Source organism: Sapajus apella, unplaced genomic scaffold (genome assembly GCF_009761245.1).
Source record: "Sapajus apella isolate SASKATOON/1434 unplaced genomic scaffold, GSC_monkey_1.0 scaffold129, whole genome shotgun sequence".
Classification (NCBI taxonomy): domain Eukaryota; kingdom Metazoa; phylum Chordata; class Mammalia; order Primates; family Cebidae; genus Sapajus; species Sapajus apella.
The window spans coordinates 1,281,655-1,294,245 of record NW_022437069.1 but is presented as its reverse complement, the minus strand read 5'-3'; the positions used below and the strand labels follow the sequence as shown (position 1 = coordinate 1,294,245).

The 12,591-nt window shown below is 51.2% G+C and overlaps 1 protein-coding gene and 1 pseudogene across 3 annotated transcripts in view; one reads left to right on the top strand and one right to left on the bottom strand.

Moving 5' to 3' along the window:
- Positions 1–1,790: 1,790 nt before the first annotated feature.
- The window catches only part of DET1 (DET1 partner of COP1 E3 ubiquitin ligase), a 49,316-nt gene continuing 38,515 nt past the window's right edge, over positions 1,791–12,591 (bottom strand). Inside the window, exons 6-7 of one of the 2 annotated variants that reach the window (XR_004264077.1) lie at positions 3,737–3,902; positions 1,791–2,505 (exon numbers count right to left, since the gene is read on the bottom strand). The gene's annotated coding sequence lies outside the window, so the exon portion shown is untranslated. The remainder of the gene's footprint in view (positions 2,506–3,736; positions 3,903–12,591) is intronic. The other variant, XR_004264078.1, reaches the window with a different exon arrangement.
- LOC116539488 lies at positions 9,941–10,902 on the top strand (annotated as a pseudogene). The gene has a single exon (XR_004264079.1). The product of XR_004264079.1 is annotated as a nucleolar protein 12 pseudogene (transcript).

The following is a 12,591-nucleotide window of genomic DNA, read 5'->3' as shown; positions in this document are numbered from 1 at the left end:
GAAATGTGCATGTAACATTTTGTTAGTTTATATTTTGATACCCATGGACCCTGTACCACTCCCTGTCTCTATTGTTGGTCCAGTATTTGGGGGAAGACATTTGACTTGGTTCTGAAATTTGTTCTCGTAACTAATCTGGCTTCTCCCCACTGCCCACCCAGGTTCAAATCAAACTGTGCACGTGCTCCCGAATTAGCATAACAAGCCTCGCCAGAGGAGTCAGCCTCAGTGTCATTATCGCTTGGCTGGGCGGAGGAGGCAGAGAGAGCAGGGCGATCTGTTTCCATAGTGCCCTGTGGCAGCTTAACCGCCTAGGATTTGCGTAATCCTCTTGAACTAAAAAGAAATGTCAACTGAGGGGCGGCATGGTGTCACGGGACGGGGTGGGGGGGGGCGGCTGGCTTGGGGGACACCTGTTCTCTAGACCCAGCTTGAGCCCAGACTCAGCATGCAGGCTGTCAGGCCACACTCCCTCCCCAACCTCAGACCTGTTTCTCCCTCAGGACCATGAGGATGTTGAGTGGGACAGAGCTCCGGCATCTGAGGAGCCTACAGCTCCTTCGTGGCTAGGAAGAAAGCCTGGATCCGGACTAAGCTGCTCTGAGGGAGAGCCTCAGGGATGCTACACAAGCCAGATTCAATGCCCTGAAAATCCAGTTAGTTCTCCCCTAGACTCTAGGCCAGGCCTGCTCCCTGCCTATGCCCCCCAGCTGCCCACCCTGCCCAGTTGCCCATTCCTTCTAGCTTGCTGGGCTGAAAAGAGCTAGACTTTGGAGTCACACAGACCAGGGTTTGAATCTCAGCTCTACTGTGTGACCTTGGAGGGATGGCTGCATCTCTCTGAGCCTCAGCTACTCCCACCTCCACAGGACTGGCAGGGGGATTTGTAAAACAACTGTGTTCTCTGCTCAGGCACAGCAAGTGGCATCCCGGCTGGCCCTGACTTCCCTGCCCTGCCCTCCCAATCTTCACTCTGCTAAGATGGCAGCTTCCATCCTTGCAGGGCCTTGGCTGGTTCTGTGGGGCCCTGGCAGGGAGCACCGTGGTGAATCCAGATGCTCGTCCATCTTGTTGCTGCTGTTATGATTATTAATTATTCTCAAATATTTTTCCTGTAATTTTAATCAGAAAATGTTCTGTGGGAGCCAATCACCCATCTTCCTACTTCCTTAAATTCATCTAACTGTAGATGAAGCCAGATTGTTTTTTTAAAAAATTGTAGCCAAAAATGAAATGAAAACGCCAAATAATTGGAAAGCCCATCCCTCTGAGTCTTTCTTCCCTCTCTCCATCCTCAAGCATCCATCAATACTCAGATTGAAGAGGTAGGCCCTGGTAACTGGCCTGAGCAGCCTGGGAGGCTAGCTGGGGAGACAAATTCAGAAAAAGTCCATTATGACACGACAGGGTGCTACCACAGGATGGGGGCACCTGTGAGTGAGCGCGTGCACGTGTGTGTGTGTGTGTGTGTGTGTGTTGCTGGTGATGAGAAGATGAATCAAGGAATACTTCCTAGAGGAGGAGGCACAAGCTCAAAATCAGAATAAGAGTTAGGAGGCAACTATGGGTGACGAAGGGTGATAGGGGCAGTGTCCAGCAAAGAAGATGGCAAGAACAAAGGGCAGAGTGTAAGCAATCCTCCTGCCTCCACCTCCCAAAGTACTGAGATTTACTGGCACTAGCCACCATGCCCAGCCTTAAAGATCTTGAAATCCAGGCCCAGTGATGCATGCCTGTAGTCCCAACTGCTCAGGAGGCCAAGGCAAGAGAATCACTTGAGTTCAGAAGTTCGAGTCCAGCCTGGGCAACATAGCAAGACCCCCAACTCTTAAAAAAAAAAAAAAAAGAAACAAATTAGGGATCTTGAAATGGGGAGATTCTCTGGATTATCTGGTGGGTCCTAAATGCAGTCAGAGATATCCTTATAAAACAGAGCCAGAAGATTTGACTGCACAGACAGAAGAGGAAAGGCCATGTGACCACAGAGGCAGAGGCTGGAGAAATTCAGCCACAGGCCAAGAAATGCCAACACCCACCAGAAGCTGGAAGAAGCAACAGCAGATTGTTTCTGAAACTGTGACAGGTTTATTGCCCGATGTGCACAGCAAGTCAATATGCCGAGACACCAGTTTGCTGTACAGAAAGGAGTTTGATCTTAGGGTCACTGAATGAGGAGATGGAGGAAACCTTAAATCCATCTCCCCAAGGAGTTTGGGGCTAGGTTTAAGAGTTTTTGAGTGGGCCGAAGTGTGGAGAGCATCGATTGGTGGGTGGAAGAGTGCAGGGTGAAGTCACGGGACAAGGAGATGAAACAACTATACTCTCATGCCAATCCCATTCTGGGGTCTTCAAACTGGTTCCTGGAATGCGGGGCCTGGAAAATATCTTAAGCCATCCATACACAAAAGCTCTGTGATTCTAATGTCAGAGATCCCGTCTACAGGAACAAAGTGGATGCAAATCAATTCTTAAATAGTCTCAGGATCCTAATGTAAGAAATCCTATCTGTAGGAACGATGGGGGTGCAAATGATCAGTAACCAGTGCACGTGACTTGTAGCAACAAGGAACAGAGCCAAAGTGCCTGATCGATGCTTCATTCTAACTCTATTTCTGTCCAGAATTGGGCATGCAATTCTTGTCAACCCTGTGGAGATGGTTTCCTTCCTAAAGCCTCTAAAGGAAGCGTAGCCCTGCTGCCACCTTGATTTTGACCCAGTGATGCTGATTTGGGACTTCTGGCCTCCAGAACTGTGTCAGAACATGTGTCTGTGGTTTTAGGCACCCAGTGTTTGGTCATTTGTCACAGCAGCCACAGGAATCTAGTAGAGAGGGCAGGAAAGAATGCTGGAGAAGTCAGTGGGGATGGAGAGAAGTTGGGGGGGGTGAATACAGAAGAGAAAAATGGGCAAAGCTGGGGTGGACTACAGATGGAATAACAGGGAAGGAGGGACAGGCTGGCATCTGGTGGCCTGGTAATATCAGAAGGGCCCCACACTACTGGGGCACCAGGAGAGTCCTCTGCTGGCTGTCAGCAGCGGGAGCCCCTGAAAGGTTTTAACAGGGCCCTGCCATGGTCAGAGATGTGTTTTAGAAAGAGCAGGCTGGAGTCTGGGGCACTGGATGGAGGAACTAAAGGCACCTGGAGGCACGGAGGCCCACAGGAGGTCATGGCTGGAATCCAGGTGAGAGATGAGTCTGGCAGAAAACAGCCGCAGGCAGGATTCCAGGCAGAGTGGATTCTAGGGAAGTTTAGGAGGCTGTCTCAGATGGAATACCACAGACTGGATAACTTATTTCTCACAGTTCTAAAGGCTGTAAATTCAAGGTTGAGGGACCAAATCTGATAAGGGCCTTTGTGCTGTGTCATCCCATGGAGGAAAGCAGAAGGGCAAGAAAGGGGATGTAAGAGAGACAGAGAGAGTGTGTGTGTATGAGAGAGAAAGGGCATGTATGTGTGAGAGAGACAGAGAGAGAGGGCACAAGAAAAAGAATCCAAAGGCCAAATTGGATTTTCTAACAATCCACTCTATGACCTAATCACCTCTTAATGGCCCCACCCCTAAATACTGTCACAATGGCAATTAAATCTCAACATGAGTTTTGGAGGGGACATCCAAACCGCAGCAGAGGCAAAGGTGTCATTTCCGGGTGGAAGAGGGGTGCGAAGTGCAGGAGCGGGTACAGGGGCGCCACCAGCAGAGCCTGTGTGGACCCCGTCTCAGGCGCCGACTCACCTGGGCCTGATCCCGGGCTCTCTGAAAGGGCGGGGGAGCCTTGGTGCACTGCAAGGACCCCTCTCCAGCCCCCTCTGCTGTGCCAGCCGGGCTGCCTCTGGGAGAGGACACTCAGAAGATCCTGGTGGTCTTGTCCCTGGGAGCAGGCAAAAGCACATTTTTTGTCCTGTTGGGATTGGGATAATTGGGGCATTAACGGAAATGCATTTCTCACCTATTTTCTGTCTGATTGAAAAGAACTTTGCAGTCATTTAGAGCTCTCACACCTCCTCTAATCAGAGCTCACTTTGCTCAGACAGAGGCAGAAAACTGGGTCACACGTGGACTCCAAAGCCTCCTAGGATGCGACAAGCAAAAAGTGCAGTATCCCCCACCTCCTCTGCTCCCTGCCACCCAAGGACTTAACCACCATACCCCCAGCCCCTCGCTGAGGGGAGTGCACACTCAGTAGTGGGCTGAGCTTGAGCTGACAGGATACCCTTTATTTTTCCCCCATCACTGCCTCCAATCAGCTTCCTCACATCTTCCTTTCTAGACTCCTGAAGCTCCATCTCAGATAGACGCCACGGCTTTCTGGTTACGTTTTTTTTAAGTAGAGATGGGGTTTTTCCATGTTGGAGAGGCTGGTCTCGAACTCCTAACCTCAAGTGATCTGCCCAAGTGAGCCACCACACCTGGCCTGGTTACTTTTAATTGCAAGAATAAATCCCATTTGATAGTTACGACTCTTCTCCAGGGACCTAAAAGTCCAGTCAAGTCTATGATAAAACCTCAACCTCGCAGCCCACATAACGGCTTCCCCTCCTCATCTTCAGGCTCTTCAGGTCTGGGATCGTGAAGATGGAACTGGGGGAGAGTCAGGTTGTTTTGCTCAGCAGGCAATATATGTAGGGCTCTCGGCCAGCCCTGGCGGCCACACCTCCTTTACTCCAGGGGAATTCTTTCATGGGCCCTACAGTGAGCTTTCTGGAGGCTTGCCCCACCCATCCATGCCTGCAGGGACCTCTGCTGCAGGCCTTTCTGAGGGGGATATGGAGTTGTACTGCCCAGACCGCCTCATGGAATGGCCTATCGCCCAGCTACTGGGAATACTGTCAGCACCAGGGACAGCCCAGCCACACCCTCCCAAGGGCATGTTCACCGATAGGGGACATCCCTGACAGACACTTTCAGCTCCAACTGAACCCCGAGGGGCCTGCAACACAGCTCTCCTTCCTCTGCCTGAGCCCGCTTCCTCCTCCAGGCACTGATCCTGGGGTACTCCCCTAATCTCCAACACAGAACTGTCTCCAAGTCAACTCCCTGGAGAACCCAAACACAGCCCCTTCCCTGACAAGCCGGAGCACTCTGCGCTGCCGCTCCTCACCTGTCTCAGCTCCCACCCTGTGGCCCACCCTATCCAGCCTCCTACTGTGGGAATCTCTGAGCCACATTAAGTGAGAGGGGTACCAGCAATGTTGGCTCAAGCCCAGCTCCCTTCACAGTGCCCACTGAGCCGCAGGGGCCTCGGGGGCCACCAGTTTCCAGCAGCGTAACTTACCCAGCCATTGCCCCTCTCTCTTTGCCCTGCTATACAGGCTGCTCCTCCAGCCTTCCATTTCTAGGCTTCTCCTGGAAGCAGCAAGCTCCATTTTCGACCTGCATGGTTATGCCCTAGCCAAGTCACATGAGGCACCATCAATGCTATGCTCCCAAGAACTCTCTCATTAAAGTCTACTTTAGAGGTGGCATGGCGTAGGCTCACAGGTTTTCTGCAGCTCAGCACACCTCCAGCCAAAGCAGGAGACACCACCCTGTGCTTGTGATAGGTTCCACACTCTACAAGCCAGCCAGCCACCCATCGCTTGACTTCCAAGCAGGGGAGAGCAGCTGTGACTGTATATGATCTCTCACTAGTTGTGCCTGCACAAGAATTGGAAGAAGAGCAGCAGAGACCATCCTCATGCCCCACCCCCACCCCCTGCCCTTGGTTGTTTTGGGTTTTTTTACTTTTTAGGAAAGCATTTGCTTGCTCCCCACCCTTTGGTTGGGGAGATGGTGGATTTTTCCACAGCAGCTTTGTGGCTGTTGAGGGGTGGCTGTGACAGTGGCCATGACAGCCTCTCCATTGGGGTCAAGGAGCTGAAGGTCACCCACCCCCACAATCCCTCCAGAAGCCCTGCCTCCCTGATGGGGACCAAGGCAGCAGCAACCTAGGGCATCTGCAGGGACACTCTGGGCCCCTCCAAGGATATGTAAACACCTAATGGTCCAGCAACAAATCCTTTTCAGCCTGTAATAGCCAGGGTGGTTTCTGTTTCCTGTAACCGAGAGCCTGACTGGCACAATACACCTTTTCAAATTCCTAATCTCTTACTTGGCATGGAATGGTTGGCCACTGTTGGATTCACTTTGCTGTCCTTTATTAAGTCCTCCCGGGAGGTGACTAGCCCTTCTCTTACCAGCCCTTCTCATCCTCGGCTGTTTACGTGCATCCCCAGGGACCCTTGTGAAAATGCAGGTGCTGATTCAGTGGGCCCTAGGTGGGCTCTGAAAGTCTCCATCTCTAGCAAGTTCCAGGAAAGGCCTTTGCAGTAACCCCACCCTGGACCTGGTGAAAAGCACAGCTTTAGACTGTCGACCCTGTCTCAGCCTCTAGGAGCGCACAGTGAGTTGGCTCCTAACTGCACACAGAGCCAGCTGGGCAGTGAGAACACAGGCCACCTGCCTTGTCTGCGCCTTGTGACTGAGGCGAAGTCCAGCCTCCCAGGCACAAGGCAGCAGTACTTCCTGGGTGGACCTGTGATTCCTTGAAGGACCAGCACCTCAGGAGCACTGAGCAGCATGGCAGTCATTGTGCTGGGTGTGGGGACAGGCAGGGGTCAGGGAAGGAAGTCCTCTGAGGGTGGCAGCTGCTGGGCTAGGTCTTCTGTGGCAACCAGTGAGCAGAAGCCATGGTGTGAATGATGTGGGGAAGGCAAAGAAACACCCCGGCTGTGTTTCAGGATCCTGAGTGATGTGGACAGGATGGGGTGGAGCCAGTGCAGGGGCAGGCTGAGAGGAAGGACTGGAAACAGGGCTGAGGACAGGCAGTGCAGGGCCTGCAGAGGAGGCTGGGGTGTGCCTGAAGGTCCTGAGCAGGGCTGTGATCAGAGGCATGGAAACACTTGGAGAATGAAGAATGGACAGCAGTGAGGAGATGGTGGCCAGGAAAGAGTGGCCTGAGGGACACAGGCACAGAATAAAAGGGCTCTGTGTTCACGTGTCCTCCCAGCAGCCAAGGAATAGGAGCCAGGCCTCATGGGCCTTACTAACTATTTTATAAACAGATCCATTCACTCAGCTGGCTTTTGTGTTTCTTCAAAAGTTGGGGTACTAAATAGGGCAACAGAAAAGAATATGTTGTCCATCCATTTAGATTATACCATAAACTTGTGCCTTTGCAGGCACATTGAAAATATGTGTGTTGAATGTGGCAACTGAATGAATGAATTTGTAAAACTAGAGCAAGTTGCCATGGGCAGGGGTCTTCCAAGGGAGTCCAGGGTTGCCCTGGTCATAGGCTGTGGGGTTGGCAGCCTGTTCCTCTGGAACTATCCTCTCTACTCCCACACACCCAGGCCAGGTTTAGCAAAGTGGTCACTGATCACTAGAAATATATAGATCTTCTTATTGAATGTCTAATAAACGCTCAACCCAACATGGCTAAGTTGCAACTCTTGGTTTTCATCCCATCCCCAGAAAATTCTTCCTCTCACCTAGTCCTACCTAAGGGAGCCACGTACTCAGTTCAGGCCAACAGACTTTGGAGTCATTGACTCCTTTTCCTTACCCCTGTGCTGAGCTCATCCACTGGTCCAGTTGGCCCTGCCTACAAAATACGTCCCAATCTGACCATTTCTCACCATTTCTCCTGCCATCAGCCTACTCTTGCCTGGCCCTTTGCCTTGGACTCCTAATTGGCTGTTTTTACCACCTTACCCTCCAACCACAGCTCCATTTTGCCCCCAACATCCAGAGTGATTTTTTTTTCCCCAAGACAGTCTCCTTCTGTCACCCAGGCTGGAGTACAGTGGCATGATCTCAGCTCACTGAAACCTCCGTCTCCCGGGTTCAAGACATTCTCCTGCCTCAGCCTCCTGAGTAGCTGGGTTTACAGGTGCATGCCACCGTGCCTGGCTAGGCTTTTTTGTATTTTTAGTAGAGACGAGGTTTCATCATGTTGGCTAGGCTGGTCTCGAACTCCTGACTCAAGTGATCCGCCCGCCTCACAGAGTGTTATTTTTAAAGCACAAGTCAGATCATGTCACTCATTTATTAGTTTTCTTGTTTATGTTCTATATCTTAGGCTAGAATGTAACTCTACGAAGGCAGGATCTGTGGCTTTGCCATAGCTAGGGCCTAGGAAAGTGCTGGGTAGCTGTTCAGTAAGTGCGTGTTAAGGGCTTCACTGAACAGAAGAGCCTATGTCAGTGGCTGGAGTGGGGCCTCACGTCTAACCATGTCAGCTGCCCAGAGCTCCCCTGACCTGCTCACAATGTAAAGGAGCAAACTCCCAGCTCCAGGTTCAGCCACGTTCCAGAAAACGCCATGGGAACACCGGCATGCATTACAAAATGTGATTTGTAAGGTGCTTTTCTAGAATGTTTCTGGATAAACATTTCAAAACAATAAATGAACTCTGGATTAACAAGTTGAATGACTACAATGATATACGGGGTGGATTCTACAGTGTTATCTAGAACCCAAAACATTAACCAGGGTCTGATTCTGAAAGGACACCACAGTGAAGTCTCCAAAACGTGACAAAAGAATTTAGAAGTCAAAATGAGGGATATTTTTTCTTTATATAAAATAGGTGCTTAATAAATATGCATTAAATAAACTGCTTATATAATATAAAAAAAGAAAATATGTCCCGCTAGAATGGTTCCAGATGCGGTATTCTAAAAAGGGGTCACTAAGAAATCCTGGCGTTCCATCCACCTCAGTTTATCATATATTCCTCTGGCTCCAAATTACTCAAACATTTACTGTATTGTCATATTATTTTGAATGTGTTGTTGAGAGAGGCTTCAAATCCTTTGTGAAATGAGGCGGGAAACAGAAGGCGGACCTAACAAATGAAATCAGCAGACCGAAATCATGGGGGATGTAGAAAACATGAAAGAAGGAGAATTGAGAGGAAGAGAGGAGAGATCTCTCTCACTTCAGTTACCAAGTCCAGGCCCATTGTCCTGATTTACATCTTCCTTTCTAAAAGGGAGGTTAAAGGGGGTTCTCTGACAATTTATAAAATATTTTGCTCTCTCAGCTCTTCAGATTAGGAGACATTTGCTGGGTGAACCACCTGGCCATCGAGAGGTGGGAGATTCCATGGCCTCAGTAATTGTTGTGACACATCCCGCTGCCATGGGGATGGAGATTAGCAAGCACTAAGCACCCAGGATTCAGAGTTGCTGGAAGGGCCAGCCAGAAGGGCCCACTGTGCACCTCCACCCAATGGTCACTGAGGTTGTTGGGTACACTTAATCCCACTGTCACCACACACTCACCAAAGGGGCACAAGGGCAGCTCTCCCCTGCAAACAGCAGCTGGTCGGGGCTGGGTTCCATGGCTGTCCATCTGCCACCCACCCTCCTAGATGTGAGGATGTCTCTAAGACAGGCCTTATCCCTCAGAGCATCTCATTCAGTTCCTTCTGGTTTGGAACTGTGGCTCAGATGGGGATTTTCCCTCCTTCCCACATGGCTGGCCACCTGCATGCAGTGTGAGTTCCAGACAAACAGTCTGTCCTCCTCTACCCCGTGCCCTTCCCCAGTGCCTCATGTCGCAAGGTAAAGATGACTGAGCTGCAGACTCAAAGTCTCAGTTTGAATTCTGGCTCCAGCTTTGTGACTTCCAGAAGGCGACTTAGTTTCTCTGTGCCTGAGTTCCTTGTCTATAAGATGAAGATGGTAATAGTAGGCACTTCAGGGAGTTGAGCAGAAACGTAAGTTAATTGACATACACAAAGAATTTTAGCACAGTGTCTGGTTCAAGTGCCCAAGAAGTGCTCACTGTTCTAAGCTTCCCTGCATTCCCTCTGGGGCATGTAGACACCTGCTTGAACTCAGTCAGGGCCTTCAGCTCATCCGTTTGGACTGTAGGGAGGCCCAAAGGAATAGCTTTAGAACCCTCTTCAGAAAGTATCCTGAAACCTATGAATGGACCTTAAGAATCTAGTGGAGACCCGGAAGCGTCTCCGGTGAGAGGAAGGTGGTGGCCTCAGCGCTATGGGCCGCAACAAGAAGAAGAAGCGAGATGGTGATAACCGGCGGCCCAGGCTAGTTCTCAGCTTCGACGAGAAGAGGCAGGAGTACCTGACAGGCTTCCACAAGCGGAAGGTCCAGCGGAAGAAGGCAGCCATTGAGGAGATTAAGCAGCGGCTGAAAGAGGAGCAGAGGAAGCTGCGGGAGGAGCGCCACCAGGAATACTTGAAGATGCTGGCAGAGAGAGAAGAGGCGCTGGAGGAGGCAGATGAGCTGGACTGGCTGGTGACAGCAAAGATGGAGTCGGTGCGGTACGACCACCCCAACCACACAGTCACCGTGACCACCATCAGTGACCTGGACCTCTCCGGGGCTCAGCTGCTCGGGCTGACCCCACCTGAGGGAGGGGCTGGAGACAGGTCGGAGGAGGAGGCATCATCCATGCCCACCAAAGCCTTGCCCAGGAAGTCCAGAGACCCCCTGCTCTCTCAGCGGATCTCCTCCCTCACAGCAGCACTGCATGCACACAGCCGCAAAAAGGTCAAGAGGAAACATCCCCGCAGGGCCCAGGACTCCAAGAAGCCCCCAAGGGCCGCTCGCACCAGCAAGGCCCAGCGTCGCCGTCTGACAGGCAAAGCACAGCACAGCGGGGAGTGAGGCTGAGAACCAAGCTGTGCCCCAGCCTAGGCTGCAGGGACCTGGCCTTTGTCATCTTGCTGTCCCTGTCACCCAGCCTGCACCAAGGAGATGACTGCACAGCTCAAAGCTGGGAAGCCAGGACCTCTCTGGCCTGGGGCCGGCTGCCTTTGCCTGGGGTTTGAATGCCAGGAGTGGGCAGCTGAACGCAGCCTGCCCCGGGAAGAGCCTTCAGAGCCACGTTGGGGCATCTTCCCAAATGTGCACCCCACCTGGCACTCATCAAATTTGGGAAACTCATCAGACAAAAAAAAAAAGAATCTAGTGGAAAGACTGTAAAACGGAAGGCCTGCACGCTAATTGTGACCCTGTCAGTGACTCCCTGTCCTTGCTCTCTTACCGGTTTCCCAGTCTACACAGTAGGAGGCATCTTGCCTAACTCTCATCACTCCAGCAGTGAAATAATTTTTTATGCTGTTTCCAGATGTGATCTGGAAAACTCAACTTTGGCACTGAAATACTAGCATCTGGGGGCTGCTGCCCTAGAAAGGGAACTCCCCCAGGCTGTGGTGCACAGCTGGCTCCAGAAGTCTGGCACAGGTGGGCTGATTGGCAGAGCCTCAGTGGCGGTGCCCCTGTGAGGGAGGCTGGCCTTTGCTTCCAGTTAGAACTCAGAAAGTGTAGAACCGCACAAACCCAGAAAGAGGCTCGAATGCCATGGGAACCAATTAAATGACCACGTCACTCAAAGGCTATGAAAAGTAGAACCATAGGGGTGATCCCACTAAAGTCATTGTATGGGTGAACTGAGGCCCTAGACTAGAAACTGTTGGCAGCCTCTGAATTAGGTGGCCTCGGTGGCCCCACAAGCACTGCTTCAGTGTGAGGCTGCAATGTAAGACTGCCTGCAGTTCTGTGCTACCTGCAGCACTGAGTGGCCACAGCCCAGCCACTCCTTTGTGTTTTCTGAGGAAGGTGTGGAGAGAACACAGCCTTCCACGGTCTTCCTCTGCACTTCCACCCCAAAGGCAGACTCCTGTTGTCCTGTGGCTCACGCAATATAGAATACACACACCTAGAAAGTGTCTGCAGGCTGAGACAGGCCGGAGTTGCCTGCACAGCAGGAGAACTGAGAGGTGGTAGCTTCCTATTTTCACTTCATCAATAAGCAGCAGCTGGAAGGGACACCAGAACCAAAGGTTGTCATCTCCAACAGTCTCCCTAGAAATGGAAAAAGCTAGTCCTTTCTCACCAGGGGTAGAATGACTTGAAAATGCCAAATTAACCCTTCAAACATGCACTTGTGCCCATGCTGACTGAAGGAGAGGCTCTCTGGAGAGGGCAGCCTAGCCTGACACTTGACAAGTGCTTTCTGTTATGGATGGCTCACTACATGTTAGACCCCGGCCAGACATGCAGTCTCTCATTTCATCCTCAACACACACTCAGAAGTCAGTATCATGCCTATTTATAGATGAAGAAACTGAGGCTGAGACAATACAGCAGGGTCAGATAGCGGAGGGAGCATGGAGTCAGAATTCTAGAGACCAAACCTTATGCAACTCACCAGCCTCCCTCCCTTGGTGAGTGTGATGAATTCTGTGCCTACCCTCCCTCTCTCACGCCTACCCTGTCCTCGCCTCCTTCACTATCCAACCTGGCCCTAAAGACAGCATGTGCTTATGACAACAGCTCAGTCTTCAGAATCAGAGACTCGATTCAAATCCTGATTTGATTTTACAGCCACCGTGTGTGTTATTTAGGACAAGTCTCCAAGCCTCAATGTTCACATCTGAAAACAGGAATATTATTGCCTCCTTCACAGAGCTGTCGTTTGGATTGGTGGAAATGTGTGACAACTTCCTAGGACAGGTGCCCAGAGAAGGCAGCAATGCAGGCACATGACAGTTCTCAACAGAAGCTCTGGAAGCAGAGATCACTCAAGCTCAAATCCTGATTCTTCCACTCAGTAACTGAGGGCTAGTAACT